General features: G+C 39.7%; 1 pseudogene; it reads right to left on the bottom strand.

The window, feature by feature from the left end:
- Window positions 1–12,034: 12,034 nt before the first annotated feature.
- On the bottom strand, window positions 12,035–21,488 carry LOC124979471 (ATP-dependent RNA helicase DDX18-like; annotated as a pseudogene).
- Between the last annotated feature and the right edge of the window lie 426 nt (window positions 21,489–21,914).

Genomic DNA, 21,914 nt, shown 5'->3' on the forward strand with positions numbered 1-21,914 from the left:
ACAGGGAAAAGTGGAGTTCATTCTGACACTAAGCACTACACGTAGCTCTCTCCAGTCAGGGTTTTAACTCTCTGTTCTGGGTCAAACACAAACACATGATCACTGCTCCATAATCCTCTTCCCCATGGCTGGCCATGGAGTTGAACTGAAGATTCACACCAGTCTCATGAGATTTAGCAGAACAATGATCATTCTACTGGGCTTCCCTGGGGGGCCCTCCACAGAACTTTACTGCAACCCATCATTCAAAGCCGCAATGACATTGGTGCCCAAGGTATTTGGTGCAAGTAGTTATTTTTCTCTACATACCCATGAGAACTGGAGAAGTAACCAATCGTTAGATCAAATTGCCTCAGCAGGACATCTGTTTCTTAAGAGGATCTCAGGCTTTGTGACCCTGTGGCTGAGCAGTGTGTTCTTCTCTGAGATGAGTAACTGTTTCCTAAGTCCATCTCCCTACAAGAGGGTAACCCACTGCTTTGCATTCTGAAAATAAGTGACCTGCCACCGGCTTGCCCACACAAAATTTGATATTCTGTTACTTTTCCAAGTGCAATTAATATTAAAGCTGTGTCATAGATGACTGATTGTATTAAGCTTTGTGTTTGGGTCTTGGACACAGTAAATAAATCACAAATTTTTCTTTTGTTCACTAAGGCATAATTTGTGTTTGGAACTGAAGTCAGTCATATGAAAAATATATATGTATATATGTATTTTGCAACAGCTGTTATATATTATTTGTTGAATCACCCCACCCATCTCTACCTCTACCCCCCATGAAAGGAAAAAAAAAAAAAAAACTCATGTGTCAGTAACACAGAGAAATGAAGAACATATGTCCATGGTTAATAGTATAGCAAAAGAGCACTATATATATCTGAAAAGAAAGAAAAAAATAACACAAGCTATAGTATTTGACTTTAAATGAGTATTTGGTTCCCCAAAGGTGTGAACTATAGTTCAATTTAAAAAAAAAAAAAAAAAAACCTTCTGAGAATGGTACCTTCTTTCTCCTTCATATGTGTGAGAATCTAAATGGTTTATTTATACCGAGTGCTATGTAAATGTATTGGTTACATTATGTTGAATATTATGGGATGCAGTAAAACTTATTAACACATTCTGATTTAGTCAGGTTCTGTTTGGTGTCAAAATAATCTCTAATTTTTGAAATCATGATGAAGAAATGTTTTCAAAGTTGAATTACGTAGTTGAGCTACAATTGAATATTTAGATTCATCTCAGAAAGAAACTATCCAAAAGACTGTGGTAAATGACAATTGTGTGAGTGACAGTATCCTCATCCTATGGACAGATAGTACAAGAAATCAGGTGTCTTCTTTCTCCAGGTTGTGGTGACAACAGTATAATACCTTCACGGATCATCACTGAGCCCAATGCCTGAGACTCAGCACTCCCTTGGAAGGATCTGGAAACACTAATTCAGCAAGGAAGAGTAGATGCTTATGATGGTGGAGACCATGTTTGTATTATTTATCATTTCATCCCTAGAGTCTAACATAAATGTATACAGGGGTTGCCCAACAATTATCTGTTGAGAGAATGAATGAAAGGAACAATTCAAATGTCAGAGCAACAAATCACAGCAGATCTTTGATTCTGATGGTCCTAGAAGAACCAGAGATAAACAGGTAAAGTGCTGCTAAGCTCTGACTAGCAGGGACACACTGCTGTATACTGCAGTTGCCTCTTGTTAACCGTCATAAGCCAAATGTATCCATCTTTTCCCAACTTTGCAATCAGTGACTTTAAATTGATAGCTTGAAATTAATCAAGAATAAGAGTATTTACACTATGGTTCATCCACATCGTAGTATATATCAGAACTTCATTTCTCTTTTATGAACTAATAATATTTATATATATGTCGGGGTCTTAAGCTCCCTTGCTCTTCTCAACCAGCAACAAGGGAAGGGGACACTCCCCAACAAGGTCAGACCGGGATAGGTAGGGCCACTGACCGCCCGTTCCCAGCCCTCAGGGTGGAGGACAATCAGACGCGTCAGGGAGACCCGTCATAGCAGGAACTCGTTTATTGAGGAAGTCACACAACTTTTATGTAGGGTGGGGGCTAGGCGGGAACCAATCAGCTTAAAGGTCAGCAAGGCAGGGGGGTTCACGCAGGCGAGAGTCCCATTGGACTATATGGCAAGCACGAGCTGATCAGGTTCGTGGAACTGTTGTTAACCAATCCCTGACGGTGGTCCAATTTATCGTCATTAACTATTGAAACCGCCTTTGAGGCCTTGATCTTGCTCACTCGCCAGGGAGTAAGGAGTCAGCCTGAGTTAGTTAACGTGTCATTAGTCCCAACATATATACATATATATGCACACACACACACACACACACACACACACATATATATATGCCACAGTTTATCTATTCACCCACTGATGGACATTTGAGCAGTTTTTACATTTTTGGTTTTTGTGACTAATGCTGCTACAGTGTACGCATGTTTTTGTTTGAATACCTATCTTCGATTCCTTTGGGTACATACCTAGGAGTGAAATTGTAGGGTTGTATGATAATTCTCTGTTTAACTTTTTTTGTGCATGTGCGATGCCAGAGATCAAACCCACAGTCTCACACATGTTAGGCAAGGGCTCTACCACTGAGCTACCTCCCTGGTCCCTATGTTTTACTGTTTGAGGAAATGTTAAACTGTTATCCACAACATCTGAACAATTCCATAACCCCACAAGCAATATGCAAGAGCTCTGATTTCTCCACATCCTCACACACACTTGTTATTTTTTATTATTTTTTAATAGCCATCTTAGTGGGTGTGAGTTTGTACCTCGCTGTGGTTTTGATTTGCATCTCGCTAATGACTAATGATGTTGAGCATCTTTTCATGTGATGATTAATATTTTAAGTCACTAAATTTTTGAGTTATTTATTATGTAACATTATTTGACCCTTGCTCCCCCAAAACAAAATCAGATGGCCCTTTCCTCATGGGGCTAATAGTCCAGACTAAATGAAACATTATAATTACACAAATAAAAGTGATAATAGAATTTAGTAAGTGCTGTGAAGGAGCACAAATAAGACCTAAGATGGAATGTGGGGAAGGCTTCCCTAAAGGAGTAGCCACTGAAATAAGATCTAAGGATGAACAGGATTTAACCAGATCAAGAGGGAGTAAAAGGAGCATGTGAAAATGCTTACTCTGAAAGGGACACTGGCAAATAGGAAGGGCTGAATGAAGGCCAGTATGACCCAAAGGTATAGAATGAGGCAAAACCACACTGAGGCCAGACTACATGAGACTTTTAAGGTCAAGTTAAAGAATTTTACCTATAACCTGGAGAATCGGGGTACTATTAAAGGTTTTTAAACAGTGTGGTGATACGAAACAAATTTATGTTTTGAAAGAAATCGTTCACATTACAGAGTGAAAAATAGATTGGAGAGGAAAAAGAGTATAAGCTTGGAAGTTATTTAGGAGATTATTTTAGTAGCAGGAAAAAAATCTGGGTTGTTGTGGTGAAAAACTCAGAAGATGTTCCCATAAAATCAGGTGGTCTTGGATATGGATTAACAAAAGACAGAAGAAAATATGAAAAATGACACCAGAGAGTATGACTTGAGGAAAAAAGATGCCAGGTGATGTCCCTAATTGAAGCTGAGGACACAGAGCAAGGATGAAGTATGGGACAGATCTATAAACTGGGTTTAGACACAATGACTTTGAAGTCTCAGGTAATTGGAACTATTAAGTAACCCTTGATGCTGAGATGAAAGCTTGTGTTAGAAATACAAATTTGTGAGTTATGTCCACGGTGGGGATAATCAAAGCCAAGGGTGAGATGAGCTCTCAAAGGAAGAGAATATGGAATACCAACAGAGAAAGGCCAGGACCGAACTTTGGGCTACCAAATATTCATTGACTATGTAGAGGAGGAGAAACCTGAAAACATCTGTTACAGGGCACTTGGAAAGATGAGTGTAAATCTGGGAGTCAGAGGGGACAGGAGAAAAAAGTGTTTGAGATGACATCAGTATTTATCAGCACAAAGGTAGATATGAATTCAAGTCAAATAAGGGCAAAAATACGTCTATGGGTCTGTGATAATTAGGCATTAATAATCTCATCAAGAACATTCCTTGTGGGTGGTATGGTAGGACCCAGATGGGAATAAGTTGAGAAATGAATGGAAGGTGAGTAACAAACTCTCTAGAAGTGTTGCTTAAGTAACTGCATCATCTTCCTGAGCACATGCATGTCAGCCACCCCAAACCTACTGGTCAGGGTTTACTCTGAGATTTCATCTTCGAATCCAGACTGTCCTAGGCCTGTCCAGAAGACTGATGGATAATCCCACTCGTGTCCTGGGAGCAAGTAATTTTAGAATAAGAAGAGAACTGGCCTAAAAATGAATTTCATCTAAATAGTATTTGGCTAGAAAGAGCACAGAACTCCTAAACAAAACATCATCAGTCAAATAAATTACCTTAGTATGCAAAAAATTATCTACACTAGGAAAAATTCTAGCCAAATATGAATTATCTCTATTCGTCAAATGAGCACTTTTTGTGTGCATGGTATTGGGGATTGAACCCAGGACCTTGCTCATGTGCTCTACCACTAAGCCACATCCCCAGCCCCTCAACAAACACTTACAGAACCTCATTACTCTATCTCCTAGGAGATAGGAATACTCATTAAATAAGACATGGACCCTTCCCCAAGGACTTTATAACCTGGAGAGGAAGGCAGAACAGTAGACCAGTGGTTACAGTGTGGAGTCAGAACTTTTTTAGAGAGCAAACAAGGAAAAGCTAAATCAGACTGAGGTTTCAGGGAGTTTCTGAAAACACATCATTCTTAGGTGGCATTTTGAATGGTGAATAGAATAAGATGGGAAGATAAAGGAGGAGAGTAGGATGGCGGCAATCTTTGCAGAAAGCACAGCTTATGCAAGGGCTCAGAGGCATAAACAGCAGGATGCATTGGGGAACTCGACATAGTAAATCAGCAGTACAGGAGATGAGTCAGAGAAGGAAGCCTGGGAAAGAACATGAAGAATGTGGTAGGTACACCAGAGTGAGGCAAGAATTTTTCTGGTTTCAAGTCATAGAAAAACAACATGACTAACTTAAACAACAAAAATTGTGAGGCAATAACTTAATGACTAGAAGGCTTAAGAAGTAAATGAGTTCTCCACTACGGCTGGATTTAGCTGATCACCAGGAATCTCTCCTCAACCCAGGCCTAACTTGTATTGACCAAACTTGGACCATCTGCCCTTCCCTGAATGGATCTCTAGTGATCTGAATACCCAGGCCTGGGTCATATGCCCACACTTAGTTCCAAGAAATTCAGTCCAATTCACCAAATCTGGGAACTGATGATGGGACAGGAAGAGAGTACATGTCCAGCCTACCCAGCAAAGTGCTTCAAACTTTATCTTAAGGACAAAGAAAGTCAGAAGGTTTGTAAGCAGGGCAGCGGAATGATCAGATCTGCATTTTAGGGAAATCTATGTGGCAGCAGCAAAGCAAATGGGTCATAAGAATTCAGACTAGAGACAGTCAAACTCCTGTGGTTGTCCAGAGGATACTTGTTAGCACCTGAGCAATGGCCATGAGAACTGGAGATTACTTGGTTACTTCCCATGGGTCACTAAAAAGCCCGTCAGCCAGACACAGTTTCCCTGCTTTTTCTATTTTCCAAATAAATTTTAGGCAGCAGGAGTCTAAGCAAGCGGAGACATAAATCAGAAATGGTTTATCTTTGCTGGCAGCCGCTTCGAAGAAATAAAACAGATTTTAAATCTTTCAGATTCCTTGACCCTGTGACATACGTGTGCCCAGGACAACTCAAGCACATACACATATGCTTTGTGTTACCAATGTGAGGATTCTTGACATGTAAGACACGGTGTTTCTCTGCACACATCTGAAGTGTTATCTTCTAATTTGTCCAATTGGAAATAGAAATTGGAGCAACTGAGAGTCATTGCATATCATCCAGTTTGCCTCCTGACTTTTGGTTTAGGGATCATCTCACACAATGCTGACTTAAATTTATGGAAAAGGCCCACACATGACGGTCTTAAATATGCACAGCATTTTCAGCTTACAAAAGTACTTTTTTTGTTTTGTTTTTTTGGTTTTTTGTGTTTTTTTGCAGTGCTGGGGATTGAACCCAGGGCACTGCATATGTGAGGCAAGCACTCTACCAACTGAGCTATATCCCCAGTTCCAAAAGTATAACTCATTGAATCTTCCCAGCGACTACATGAGACAGGCAACAGCACCCCACTTTAGACATGAAGAATCAGACAAAGGGGAAAGTGAGTTGCCCAAGCTTGCACACAGTAAGTCTCTTAAGGAGGGAAGTGGGCAATCATGTCTTTGGGCAAAAACCCTACTTCTTCCATGAAGCCTTACTTTTGAGAAATAATTGTGGGCAGACTCCAGAGTCAGATTCCTAAGTTTAAAATCACAGCTTGCTACTGGTGAGTTGGGTATTTAAAGCAATAAATTCCTATGCTTCTCTGGTCCTTAGCATCCTCCATTGTAAATAGAAAGTTTTAAAAAACAATCTGATTCAGAGATTTGTTATGAGAAGTAAATAATTAAATATAAATAAAGAAAGTGGCCTTTCAATTTATTATCCAAAACAATATATCCCTGAAAATGAAAAGAAACACAAAAATAAGTAAAATATATACTATTTTTAAAATATTTATTTACTAATAAATTTTATTAAAATTTGTTGGTGGATCTACAAAATAGTTCTATTCAAAACTATTTCAAATATTTTTCTAAAACAATAGAATAATTCTTAGTAATATACATTAAAGTCTAAAATTTTTTAAACTTTATCTTCTGAACATTAAACAAATGTAAGTAGAATAATTCTTTAGGAACATATTCACATACTTCAATCACTTCCTTAGCCATACTTATCCCTAATGTCTTTCTTGCAGACTGTGTCTTGCAGGTCTTGGCAGATCTAAATGACCCTCTGAGTCGCCAGCAGAAATAACACTGTGGAGTACTTTTCCTAACACCATCCAACCAATCAGGAAGGAGTTAAGGGTCCTAAATTGTTCCTGCCTAGAAACACTTTTTTAACAGTGAACATCCTAATGCAGACAATGAAAACCATGTTATATTTTATCTTGAAGAAGATGGAAAAAAGAGATGGGTTATCTGCCAGGCGTGGTGACGCACGCCTGTAATCCCAGTGGCTCAGGAGGCTGAGGCAGGAGGATCTCAAGTTCAAAGCCAGCCTCAGCAACTTATCGAGGCCCTAAGTAACTGAGTGAGACCCTGTCTCTAAATATAATACAAAAAAAGGACTGGGGATGTGGCTTAGTTGTTAAGTGCTCCCAGATTCATCCCCCAGTACCAGAAATGGACAAACAAGCAAACAAACAAAAAGAGATGGGTTATCTGGTCAATTCTATCACAGGATAGGCAAAACAATGACAGAAATACATTCTGACATACTCTCATATGATAATAGTAAAATTATTGTCAAAAATTTAAAAATTCAGGATCAATGCTAATCTGAACAGGATATATCTGGTCTTTACCAGAAAAACTACAGATGCAGTTTATTCATCTTAAGAACAAAGCTCTAGAACAGGTTAGGACATGCTTCTTTTATAGTTTAGCTTTCTTGTTGTTGTTGTTGTTGCCATTAATATAGTACCACAATAGTACATTTATTGTAAATAATACCCTGAGCTTTTTAAATGCCATCTCGTTTCATTTTCTCCAACACCCACCTACTGTTTATTTACTCTTATCTATATGTCCCTTGAAGGTTTATGGGTGTATGAGTTGGCAATACTTCATTTAGTCTGGTGTCTGAATCACTACACTATTTTCTCTTCCCCATCTCTATTTTTGCAGTATTTTTGGTATACAGCATGATCTATTTGATGTAATCTGATGCACTAGCATATATATTCCAGCTGTTTTGTTTGTGTTACCTTGACACAAAGATTATAAATCCCTTGGGGATATGGGCCAATATGTTAATTTCCATTCTCATACTACCAACAGGAACCAATTCTGGCTAATTAAAGCAGAAAATTAATTCATTGAGATATATTACATAACTCAAAGAATGTCTAGGATGACCAAAGGATTAGGTTTAGAGTCTGTGCAACCAAGACCTAGGTCCCAGTTCCCAATAGAACTGGTTGATCCCCTGAAGACAAACTACCAGCATTAGTGGACACAGCTCTCCCAGCCTGCATCTCCATCAACCTCTTTGCTGGACACTTGGACACTGCAAATAGAACTGTAATCACAACTACTTCAGAAACCTCTGATAAAACTTGAGTGTTCTGAGTTTCTTTGTTTCATTAGCTTCCATAAAAAGGTTGAATGCACCAGTTGGTGGAACCTAGTCACATGCCCTGCTGTAGCTGCAAGAAAGGCCAGAAAAGCAAGTGTTTGGGTTTTCCAGCTTTGTTGGTGATAGGAAGCCTTGAAAATTCCTGCAAACATAGACAGGCTATGGGTACTCAAGAAACATGACCAACGTCTACCATATCCAAGACTTACATCTCATTAGCATCCCTTTCAGAACTGAGCACCATCAAACCCTGGAGACTTACATCCCATTGACATTGTAAATCATTAAAGCAGGACTTCAGACAATGGGGGAAAATAGTAAGGCAACTATTCGCACTATAGAGCTCCTTCCATTCAAGTCTCTTTGGCAATATGGGGATTCAACATAGTCTACAAAGTGATTGATAAACTGGGAACAAAAGGAGATGACTATAACTACTATAAATTGCTCTGGTCTCCCAACCTCAAAGCGATATGTGAAAAAATAATAAAAGAAGGGAAAAGATGTCTCCATATCCATTCGTCAAGTGACTGCTTCCCAGTAGAACACTTGACACCTTAACAGTCATTGTTTGAGTAAGCTTCAAATCTTTCTTACCAAATCCCACTGATTTCAAGACAACAGAGTTTACAGAAGTAGATGTATGTCATCTTTAGTACCACAGTGCTGAACAAAAAACTGAAAGAAATAATGATTAAAAAAAAAAACAAAACCCAAGGTCCACAAATCTAAAGAGAAGCTAGAAAAGAAGACAAACACACAAGTTGACCCAAATAACTTGAAATAAAAGGTTTCTACTTCTACTCATCAGACCACCCACTGTTTCAATCCTGACTGAAACATGAGAACTTGACAGGGAGTTGGGAATCGCTCCCAGACACCAGGCACCTGCTCTGAGGCAGATGCTGTTGGGTTTTTGTGATACCTGAGCTGGACTCCAAGAATCCAATTCCCCAGACATTTACAGGCCAGGCACCTTGATTGGTACTTCCATGCAAAACCAACATGAATAAAATGCCATCCCTGATGCCCCCAAATGTACAACCTTATAGGAGGTGAGAAATCAAGGCAGCACATGATAAACACCCTGAGACTGGATGAAGTGTGTACAGATTACCTGGAGGAAAAGAACAGAAAAGTCAAGAAAGGCAAATGGCAGGAAAAGAACAGGAGGCCTGAAACCTCCTTCTCAACTGCAAACCGTTTTCACAGACTCTTAAAAACAGCTGAGGCTAAAACAGACTCTTCTATGGACCACCTAATGCAAACCCTGCTTTTCTGTACTTAAAGAAAGCCAAAATTGGAACCCAAGTTTCCAGACTTCAAAACCTGTGATATCCCTTTATAGTCATTAGACACTTAAGGAAAAGAAATTTTCCCCCTCCTTTCCTGTGCCCGTTTACCAAGTATGTCTTACATCCCAAATATGGAGAAAGGCCATTTGATCTTGTCACTTGATGGTATGGCAGTGAAGTGTGTGTTTGGGGGAAGGAGAGGTCCCAAGGACACAGAGACTGTGAGGAAATGTGCTGGTATCCTGCAGAGACGACCGCTTAGCTTAGCTGACATGCTGACCAGATCCACTGTTCTAAAAAAGGTGCTAGGCACATAGGGCCTGGGGAGGGTCAGGAAAGGGAGAAAGACTGCCAATGTCCCATCCAGGGGACTGAACCTCCAAAGTGAGAACTGAAAAACTCAGAGCCGGCTTGACTGTAGCTCTGTCTGAGCAGGTGTGAACTCGGTGTCAGTTTTGGAGTGCTATCAAGTGGCACCTGAGGACACAGTGCAGCAGTGTGGAGTGAACAGGATGCCACACACTTTGTGCACAGCCAAGAAATCAGAGCTGTGGAAGCCTAATCAGGCTTTGAAATTAGCACTTTGTGAAGGAAAGATTGATTCTCCTTAGTTCTGTTTTCCCCCCACTCTGGCAGCAGATTCCAACTAATAATTAGTTGGTAATAGTCCATATCAGTCCCTTCCCAGGAAGCTCCAAACTTGCATAAAGCCTTGATGGACTCATGCTAATTTTTCTTTTCTTCATCTTTCTGGGCATGGTGTTCTCATTCTTGTTTTGGTTTGGTTTCTTGTTTATTATTGGTACCAAAAATGTTAGTTGGCCTCCTTAACTAATTTCATGAGGTCCTCTCTTGATTTTTAGATGTTGTCTTCCCTTCAATGTCAAGACCAAGAACCGCCTATGAGCAAGTACCTTGACCTCAGGATGGAGTCTCTCAGTCTTCATGCTATCTCTGAGCCACTTGTTGGAATCAGTAGATGCCAAAATGATTTGCCACCCTTCGACTTTCTGGTGGAACCTATCAAGGCTTTCTTGTGGGAACCTATTTTCTGCCAATAATGGGCCCACTGCAGTTAAGTGTGACTAGTCTTCCTAGCACATTTGCTGCCCCCAAAACCACGAATGATTCTCAGAACATCATAACCTGCTTCAATTATCCCACCTGCCAGTTCCCACATCTTTAGCTACCATAAACTTTGTGAAGATGATTCTAATAATCTCTGCCTTGTGCTGATGTTCACAGGTCAACTCTTTCTATAGAATCACAATCGAGTTTCTTTCATGTTAATCAGATCGAGTTCAAGGAAAAAGGAAAAGCAGATTCTTTGTGAATCCTAAACATTCCTGAATTGTGATGACTGACTACAGTGAAAGAAGCAGCTTTCTGAGACAATAGTGGAACATCATGGCACTTTCTAGTTGCTAGGACTATGCTGGATGCCCTGGGAGCACCACATAATGAGATAAATCCTTTGTCCTTGAACCTTGGAGGCAATCAAGAAGCAAACTGTTGGCATGACTGGTTCCGTGTCTGACAAAATGAGTGTGCCTCAGTTTCCTCTTTGATCAACTTCTCTAGGTGCAAATAAACTGAAAAATATCCTACCTTAGAAACACTAGGGTATATGCAAGTACAAGAATTGTTTATACAAAACATTTTTTCTTTAGTCCATGGCAATGAATGCGTGTTCTCATGACTTTCAAAGGGAGATTGTCCAGGTTCATAGTAAAGAGGAGAATCACCAGGGTACTCCCTCCTGAGACCCTGGAGGCAAGGACAGCTTGTCTTGTTGTCAAAAGAGAGTGCACCAGCCATGCCCCTTCTCTGTATAGGCTTTACTGTGCTCAGTCCCCACACTGATGCCTTTAGGGACAGCCTGATCAGAACAAGAACCAATGTTTTACAGAATAAGTCTATGAAAGATTCTTTTTTCAACTGCTTTGGGCCCCATATGACACTTTTCCTTTTCATACCATTCTCAGGCTCTTCTGGGTGCTTTATCTCTTCCTACCTTCCCTCGTTCCCCATATTTCCCTTAACTCCGTTTCCAACATTATGAGTGTACTTAATGAGACAAGATGTTCTTAATCAGACACGGAAGAACAAGTTCCCTTTTCCCTCCCAACTTCTATAGTCCTGCATTTGCAGAAGTTTTCAAATCTAACATGCCATAGTCTTTCCAAAACCTACAAAGTCTCCAAGCCTCCTATTTCCTCTGCACTCTTTCTTGCAAGAGACGCCAATACCAGAAGCTATTTGGGCCTTGGCAACACCAATCAATTGGCACAACAGCAATTCTCAAATCCAAGAAGGGTTGGGGGCCATAAAAGTGCCAGGAAGTAGAAGAAATTATCATATTCATACAGATCTCAGTTCTATGTCACCCTTCCCCTTGCTCCTTGGCTTGTTCCTGGTAGTTGCCACAGAATTCTCCTGAAGGATATAGGGTAGAGGTCACACTGCAGAACACAACAATCATGACAATCCCATGGTATTTGTTTTTTACCTCCTTCATGTAATATAGACTGGATTTAGTAACTTTTTCTTCTTTCAATCATACATATATGAAATAAGTTAGTTTGTGTGTATACACACGTATACACATACCCACTTCTCAAGATGAAATCACTTGTGTGGTAAGACTTGCTGCCTTCTTCCATGATTCATTTCCCCCTTTTCCATATGCTCTCTGCCTACATAAATACCTTTAGCCTGTTCATTAATTCCCTGGTAAATGTATTCAATTCTTCCCTCTGTTCCTTTTTCCAACACTCCAGTTGCTTTTGAGAAGTTTTAGCTCTAACCTTATGCTCTCTGTCTCTCTAGCCCCGCAGTGATTGTCACTATCTTTCTGTGTTTCTCTTTCCTCAAAGTCTTGTAAAATATAACATACTGCAAAGCAGTGGTGTTCCTGGGATTTAGCATTTGGGATGGCAGATGGGGTGGTAACAAATCTGCTTGTGGGGGCTGGGTACATCCCCCAGCACTCCCAAACCATGGCTTACATTTCGAATTAAAAATATTAAAGATAATGGAATTAAAAACAAATTAATATGCCATTTGATCTATTTAGGAGCAGTTGAGACAACAGATTCTTTATTAGTACTTAGTCCAACACAGCTAATATATAGCTAAACATAATCTCCTTGATTAACAAACAGATATGAGAAATTACACTTTCATGGCCTCACTAAACTCAACCGCTGAAGAAGAAGGCACTGGCAAAGGGGTAGCTCCAGTACAAGGAACTGAGGTTGCTGTCAACCAAATTTCTTTCGGCTCTTTTCTTGGGTCCTGGTTACCACTCCCTCTTTTTATCAAAACTTTCCACAGACTCATTATTTTAATAAGACCAGAACAGCTGTTGCTTAAGCTTAGTGCCATAACAATTCCTTTAATATACTCTCTTGAAGAACAGGACTATATAAATCTGCTCAATGGGATGCCAGTTTGCACAACAGGAAGGGAGTTATTTATGTTGACAGAGCATCTCCTATCAAGGAGCAGGATGCAGGTCAGATCTTTCAGTGAGATGTCAATATGGAAACTCATGAAGGTGAATTAATTTTATGAAGGTCATGAAACTATAAGTGATAATGGATGTAAGGAGTCTGTGTTCCTTACACCACACTGTGGCACTAGGTGCTGAATGAATGCACAATGACTGAGGAATAATCAAGCCAGCAAGCCTGGACCAAGGCACTTCAGATCTGCCAGCTCAGTTCTCTAATTGCAAACTAAAGTGTGGCCACTTAGCAGTGGATGTGAAAAATAAGAGTGTTTTGTGGAAAAAACAACATTGAGCTCTAAATTAAACTTTGCATCATTTAGATGTAAAAAATTAACAGCAACAATTCTCCATGTGAGACTTAGAAGCCACAATCCATTAAATGGAAACAGAGACTAAGAGAGACCTGGTTCAACATCGTACAGACTATTGCTGTCAATCTGGAGTTTGAACCAAGAGCCTTTGAAGGTTGCATTATTTGTTCAGAAATCCATGATTTTTCAAATACTAATGTAGAATTCTTCATCCCGAGCCCTCTCATGGAAGCAGTGCAAAAGGAGGAAAGCTTTATTATCAATCATCAAGTATTGAATACCTATTGCAAATAGACCATGTGTAGGTTCTATTGGGTGTTCTGGAGTAGAAAATCAGCCTACAGCTCCAAGCTTTTTTGTGATGTGACCATAGTGAAGCTAGAGAATTACATCAGACCCTGCAGATGGTATAGAATATCCTGATTACAGTTCCAAATTGCACTAAATGCTTTTCTAAATTGAAAAAAAAAAAAAAAACAAATTAATCTAAAAGGACATATAAAATTGCTGTCATGGGGAGATAAATCTTTCATTAGCAAATCTTTCCTTTTTGCCTGACCACTGCTAAGTAACTTTTAAATTGCTAAGAACACACCACACACACACACACACACACACACACACACACACACAATCTTCTATGGTTTATGAAAAAAGAAAAAGCATCTCCATTATGTTCTGTTTCTTTTGAAGAATTCCCTGAGGAATTCTTCTAAAGTTGAGGCAAATCAGCATACACAAATACATCCATTTACAATCTCCTTGGAAACCAGACTTGCTGGCAAATTTAGGCAGTAAGCAGCAAAATGTTTTCTCCAAGTTTACTTGAAAAGAGAAAAATATTGTGAAAAATTCAAAGGCAGGTATATATTGAGTTGTAGAGTCTGATGTGCTGTCCTCCAGGGGCCTACGTTTCCATGCACCGGGAAGACTGCTGCTTTCTGCCAAGCCTACATGCTGTGCCATCAAAATGAAATAAGCCAGAGAAAACTGATAATGAAAGTGGCTACCATTTCTATCACTTAGCAGGTACAGGCACTACACTAAGCACTTAACTTACATTGTGTCATGTCTCACAGCCACTGCTAGGAAGCCATCTTCATTTTCCTCATTTTATCAAATGGGAAATGGAGGTCCAGAGAAGTTAAAGAACTCACCTAAGGTCACACAGCTAACACACGATGAGGCTTGGTGGACCGCGGTGCCTGTGTTCTGACACATTCCCACAGGCACAACTGTGGGGTCGACAAGATCACCATGACTTTCGCTCTTCAGTTCAAAGTTATAGCTAAGGCCAAACTTCAGATAAATTGTCCACTGAAAATGCTTTAAAGGAACCACAGGTTTGCAGTAATGACACAGAATTGCTAAAATAAAAGCACAGGAACTGTTCCCACAATCTAATGGATCTAATGGCCATTCACTTGCCTATTCTCCATGAATCACCTCAGCACAAATTTATGCCATAAGGGAAAAATTCACCACGAGGAGGGTAAATTATTTGTGCTTTACCTCTAGATGGACAAAAAGATGGAGAGGCGTGCCGACACACTCACGCACACACAAGCAGAAAACACAGATTTGTTTTGACAGCCTATTACACTACAAAAATATTTATGAATGTAAGCTGCAGTGAAGTGCATCTATCTTCCAAAGGCGCCTCCTGTCCCCCACCACAGGCTGCCTAGATTTGGGGAAGGTGAGAACACCCTCTCAAAATGAATTGCCCAGGGAACAAGGGGCACATGAGAGAGAAGCCTCCAGTTCTCTATTATTAGAATTTCTTGTGATGTCATTCTTTGAACTGAACACTTAGTTTTCACATCCACTGTTAAGTGACCACCCTTTATTTTGCAATCAGAGAGTCACGCTGGCAGAACTGAAGTGCCTTGGCAGCTGCAGAGATGAAACTCAACTGAACAAACAGATCCTTAAGTGATACTTAGATGGAAGAACTTGGACATGGTTCAGATTTTTTTTAAATTCATTTAAATGTGTGATTGAATCCTGCTCATTACCCTCTCGGCAGTATATTATATATTCAGCTTTTTATTGCATAATAATATTGAGAGTGGAAAATAAGAAAGGTACAATATTACCAACTCTTCTTATTATAGAAGAAGAGCAGCTTTGTTTATGTTATAAACAATAGTCAATAAATGCATATAACAAGTTAATTTTTCACAGCAATCTATACCCAGAACTCAAAATATGCTATTTTGTTCTTTGGTCCAAATTCTTTGAGACAAATAAATCCTTCTGTATGGCAATCACTAAAATCTTGGAGTCAACAGTGTATAAGAGCTTGCAGATCCAGTGTTAGAATGTTGCTTAATGCAGACTGAGGCAGATGATTTTACTATGACCTTGCCCACCACCTCTCTGACCTCGTTCCTAAGCACTCCCTTTCACTCACTGGCTCTGCTTCAACCACGTTCTGTCTTAGTCCATTTTCTGTTGCTATAACTGAATATCTACAAACCAGGTAATTTCTAAAGAGGTTGTTTGACTTGTGGCTCTGGAAGTCCAAGGGTTTGGCTTTGGGATCTGTTTGGCATCTGGTGAGGGCCTTTCTGCTGGGTCATGACATGGTGGACATGATGAGACCGAGAAAATTGGCTTTTTCAGACCTCTCTTCCTTCCTTATAAAGCCACTAATGCAATTATAGGGGCTTCACACCACAACCTCATCTAATCCTAATTTCCTCTGTGGGTCCTATTTCCAAACATTGTTAACATATGACTTTGGGGATTAAGTTTCTAACACAAGCAATATGGGAGACACATTCACATTTGGATCCATTATTTTCCATGAATATTCCAAAGAATATCTCAAGGTCATTTTATTCATTATTTCCTCTGCCTAAAATACTCTGAGCCCAGAAAACCTCATGGCTTAAACCCTCTTTTTCAGATGTGAACCTCTGCTCGAATGTAAGCTTACATCTTCACCCATCATTCTCTCTCCTAACTTGCTTGAATTTTTTTCTTCATATCTTCATCATCTGATATGTATCTGATCCTGGATCATCTTCTCCCACTCAGAGGTAACTCCACTACAGTAACCCTAGCACCTGGAGCAGTACTGCCAATAATAAGAGTTCATGAATGAATGAGTAAAACTACAGAGGAGGTTTAGAGATGGGAGACAGAGTGGACACTGCCCAATATGTGAATCTACATAAGGGGCTCAAACATCACTGGGAAGGCAATGAAATTAAGAATATTTATTTTAGAACTGCTCTGAAGAAAAGTCTTACAGATGTTTAGAAAGAACACTTCAATAAACCACATGGGGCTGAGGGAAGATGAGAATTGTACTCCGCAATACCCCAATAGAGTAAGCTAAACTGCCTTCTAGCAAAGATGAACAGTTAGTTTTAAAGATTTTCTTTTATGGAGCAGGGTTTGCAAATTTGGGTCAAAGCACACTTGCTTGGGTCTAAGAGACAAAAAGAGCCACTGGTGGTTTTCCTTCTCCCCCTTCTCAGGAACAGTAATGAACAGTTCAGCAGCGCTGGTTGGAAGGGATGCCACATTACCAGCCTTCGCCATGTGCTCACATACCACTCCTGTCCAAGAGCTGACAGTGCTTCTCAAATGCCTTTTGAATGGCGTTCAATCTCAGCTTTGGCACTCACTTCCTGGAACTCGTGAATATGTGCCCTTACATATCAATAGGGACTTTACAGACAAAAGCGAGGTTGAGGGTGTTGGGAGAAATCCTAGTTCTTGGCTGGCAGCAGTGAACGGTCTCAAGTGTGTAAGGAAAACCTTCACACATACAGGCCTGACAGAAAAACCTGCAGGAAGGAGCATTCTGCTTGGGCCATCTAGGAAAGTACACAACTTCCCCAAATTGACATTAGTGTTGCCAAGGGAACCAAAGGGCAGGGCTTGAGAGACCTAAGGAAAAGATGTCACTTCAGATAGGACAAAGGTGTAACAGTGGCAAATGATGATTGGTCAAGGTATAACCGTGGCAAATGATGATTTGTCAAGAGAACTGTAAAAGTCTTGTGTACTTCCACAATAAACGAGTTTTCAGGCTGCTCGCCACATGCCTGCTTCCTCCAACTCCTGGAGTCTGAGTCTTGACTCCACTCTGCTTGCCCCGTGTCCCAGCTAGCCCAGCACAAGAAAAGCAAAATGAGGGCCTTAAAATAGGGAGTTAAGGAGATTAAGCTGGATTATCTGGTTGGGCTCAATGTTATTATCTGGACCCTAAAATGGAAGAGAAAGGAAAAAAAAAAAAAAAAAAGAGTCACAAAGCTGAAGAGGAAGACATAGGAGTTACAGAAAGTGTAAGAAAGACACACCACCACTACGGGCTTTAAATGTGGAGGAGAGGGATGTGCCCAAAGAGTGAAGGTGGCCTCTGGAAGCTGAGAATAACAACCATGCTACAACAAGCAAGAAAAAAGGCATAAAACTTAGCCTATAACTGAATACAAGTCAATCCTACAAACAATCTGAATGAGCTGGAAGCAGATTTCCTCCCAAAGTCTGACTGCACTGGCACCTTAATCTCATGAGCTCAAACCAGAGAAACCAGTCGCACCCACAAAACATCTGACCTTCAGAACCGCAAGGTAATAAATGTGTGCTGTTCACTGCTACTTTTGTGGTAATTTTTATGGCAAACTAATGCTATAGCTTTAGTTTTTATGGAAAACTAATGCTATACCTTTAGCAATCTGGATTCAATTTATGTATCCAAAACATCTCACGTGAATTCTGAAGCACAAATCCACTACTCCAGCCACCCTGGTCTCCTTTCCATCCATACATGTGCTCATTTGTTATTGATCCCACACTGTCCCTTTACGCAGGATCTTTCTCCTACCACACCAATTCATCCCAGCCTTCTAAAATTGGGTCAGACCCAAGTCCCACCTCTTTCACCCTTTAACATGATTGTACAACAGAATTTTCCATCTTCGGATTTCTAAGGGTCACAATATGCTTCAGAGAATTACATACTTTTGTCAAGCATCTTTATCATTTTATCTCCCAACAAAACTTTAAGCCCTTTATGAGCTGAAATCTTGTCTCCTTGTGTCTACCAAAACACAAAACGGTTGATGTACAGTAAACATTTCCTAAGTACTTGCTTACTTCACTTTAAAATGTCCCATTGGAGATTTTCACATGTAGAATACTTTCTAATTTGCTTCAATGACAACTTTTTTTTTCAGCACAGTTAATTTCAGCTCATATCACAGATTACATGGGCACAGTTCTTACAGATGTGACCCAGGGACAGGAGGCACTTAATTTCATTTATATCTATCAACTGGATAGGGAACAGGACAGAGTTCTCATCTAATGCCTACTTTTCCACTTCATCCTGTTTCCACGGACTTCAGTGATAACAACATGAAAGTCATAATCACACCGTGTGGAGACAGTTCACTGACCAGAGAGACAGCAGCATTGTGTCTAATTGCCTAAACAACATCTCCAATTTTCATTGCAGTATAAAGACCAGATAAACAATGACACCTGCTGTCTTCTCAAAAATAAGCTCTCACTTTTCATAATAAAGAGAATTCGAAATTTTTACTTTGATACTAGGAGGATTTCATTTATTTTTTTAAAGGTCCAAAAAGAGTTATATTAAAACAATGGCATAAATTGGGTGGGGTGGTATTTAAAAATCAAAATATAGTATCATCATGACAAAGACCAAAAAATTTCTTGCTTTGCCCTTGAGCAACCAAGATAAATTGGAGTTTGTTTTATATCCCCCAAATTAAAAAGTGACTTACTGGAAATAACAGTGCTTAGTGCTTGCAATCCAAGTCAATATATAATTTTGTTGAATCAGTTCAAATTCAAAAACCTACAAAAATTCCTTTGTTAGAACAAAGCAAAAGAATTTATTTAAAGACAGTTATCTAAGAGGAAAGGAAGGTGTATCTTTAGTAAGAGAATTGCCCTTTGTCACATGATTTCTTGTGATTTTTTTTTTTTTTTTTTTTTTTTTTTTTTTTTTTTTTGTACCAGGGATTGAACTCAAGGGCACTTAACCTCTGAGCTACATTTCCAGTCCTTTTTATTTTTCACTTTGAGACACTTTAGGTTGTTTAGGGCTTCACTAACTTGCTGAGATTGGCCTCTACCTTGTAATCCTCCTTCCTCAGCCTCCCACATTGCTAGGATTATAGACATGTGCCACCATGCCCAGCTTGTGAATGTCTTTAAAGATTGGACTTTTCAACTATTTTAGTTTTCTGGTAGCCAAATCCACTGCCTTCTCCTCTCTTTTGATGCCTGCCTTCATGGTTGTTCACATTCATATCAACAAAAGAAGGTACCTCGAAGTGGAATGATAGCAACTTGTGGCAAATTCAAGTTATTAGTAATAAAGATCTGTTTCAGAGAAGGGGAATCTTGTACTGGCATATATGATTCATATTTTCTGGGCTGACATAGGAAGAAAGTAGTTCTTTTTAGTCATTTTTTTCAATCTGAGACTGAAGTTTGAAATTTTAGACCAGGAAAACTCAAATTCACATAATGAAATCTTGAATGGCTTCAAGTAATGAAGGAAACCTAATTCTTTTGTATGCAATGAGCAAGGCATGCCCTCTTTTGTTTAAAACTCTATTTACTCACATGATGAATATATTCCTTAAGGTCATCAGGAATGTCATATTGACCCATCCAGTCATCTTCAGGAATATCCAGCCTTCCTGCTGCTACAACTAACTGTACACAATATTCCTGAATTTACATTGCAGAACTGAAAGAAAGTAGTTGTAAGCATATTTTGTTTCTGCTTTTCATGGTCAGCCAGGATGTGCAAATTAATGTTCAGCAGCAATTTATAGTGAGTGGTATTTCATGAGCTTTCAAGATGACCATCAATTTCTTCTTCTTTTTTTTAATGAATGTAAAGAACAGAAAGCAGCTCTTAAGAGCATTCACTGTTGCATTTGTTTTATCATAATCAACATCAACATACATGGTGACTTGACTTTTCCCACAGAAATCATTACCAGGTCCTCAATTTTTCAAGTTTTTATGGCAGAAAAGAGAATGCTATGTAGGTTGACAGAAGTTTAATAGTTTGCTGTAATTGCTCTTCAAACCCAATATCCAGTATATGATCAACTTCAGCAATGACCAGTCACTATAGGATTTTATACTGGAGTATTCTACAGATAGTCCAGGAGTCAGCCTGGTGTGGCCACCATGATGTCAACCCCATTTGCAAGCTTTTGTGCTACAGCAGATCTGCTACCACCACCTACTACCAGCCCATGCACCAACATGGGGAGTCACTGGCTCCACAAGAACACCCAAAGTCTGCAGGTCCAGTTCTCTAGAAGGTGAGCAAGCAAGAACTCCTGTTCTATTCCTGGGCATGTACTCTTAGTTAACAGTGAGTTCAACAATACAGATGAGAAATGCCAGGGTTTGGGCACTGCTGATCTTCTCAATGCCACTAGTCAGAAGTGGGCTGACTTCCATTTCTTTTATTGCCCTTAAAATATTTTCATTGACAAAATTAGTTAGAGAAGCAAAGGAAGCTTCCTCAAAAGCTCCTTTTAGCAGTAGACTGGGCACCTCATTGCCATTTTCCTCCCTGCTTCTTGGCTTCTCCATATTTTGTGTTCCTTCAGCTCTCTCTCTCCCTCCCCCCACCCCCGCCCACCAGGTCCAGTATATCAGTATATTCACCATTTTCCCCGTCTTTTTTTCACCTCTTCTTTCTCCTCCAGAGATTACACTGCTGCTTCTCTCTGGTTAAAATGGTGGATATCTGGGTTGCAATTTTTTTTTTTTAACTTTCATGCTCTCCACTGTGTTTTTAGACACACCTCCATTGGGGATTTCTGACAAGCCCACATTCATCAGATACTTTAGGGATTTTTAACTTTTCCACCTCCCACTGTTTCTTCAGACACATCTCCACTTTGAGTTTCTGATAGACTCACATCAGAGGCACCCTGTAGCTTTAGGTTTCACCGCCACGATTTGTTCTGCTTCTCCATCTTGACCAGGAGTTTCCTCAGTAGGTGAGGTGTGTTGGAGAAGCACCTTCAACCTCAGAGCCACCACAGGGCTCTTCAGATGTCCAGGAGGCTTTTAATTAGTACACAAGGTACTGTGCAAGTCCATTCTATGGACCTCATGAAAACAATCTGAAAGGTATAAAGTAGTGAACTATCCTTTATACCATTCTGTATTTAAAAACATGTATCCATAATTTTATTATCTTTAGCACACTCTCACAGATGATAACCAACCAATTTAGACATCCACTCAGTATTACCTTCTTAATAGCAATGCTTCTAGTTTTTATTATAAATCATGTCCATTTTAACACAGTAATTCAAGGAACATCTATGGAGTGCCTACTATATGGTTAGCACCTCCTATCCACTGTGTGTGATTTAACTAAGAGATTAAAATTGTGGGTTTTTACC

Source organism: Sciurus carolinensis, chromosome 3 (assembly GCF_902686445.1).
Source record: "Sciurus carolinensis chromosome 3, mSciCar1.2, whole genome shotgun sequence".
Lineage (NCBI taxonomy): Eukaryota > Metazoa > Chordata > Mammalia > Rodentia > Sciuridae > Sciurus > Sciurus carolinensis.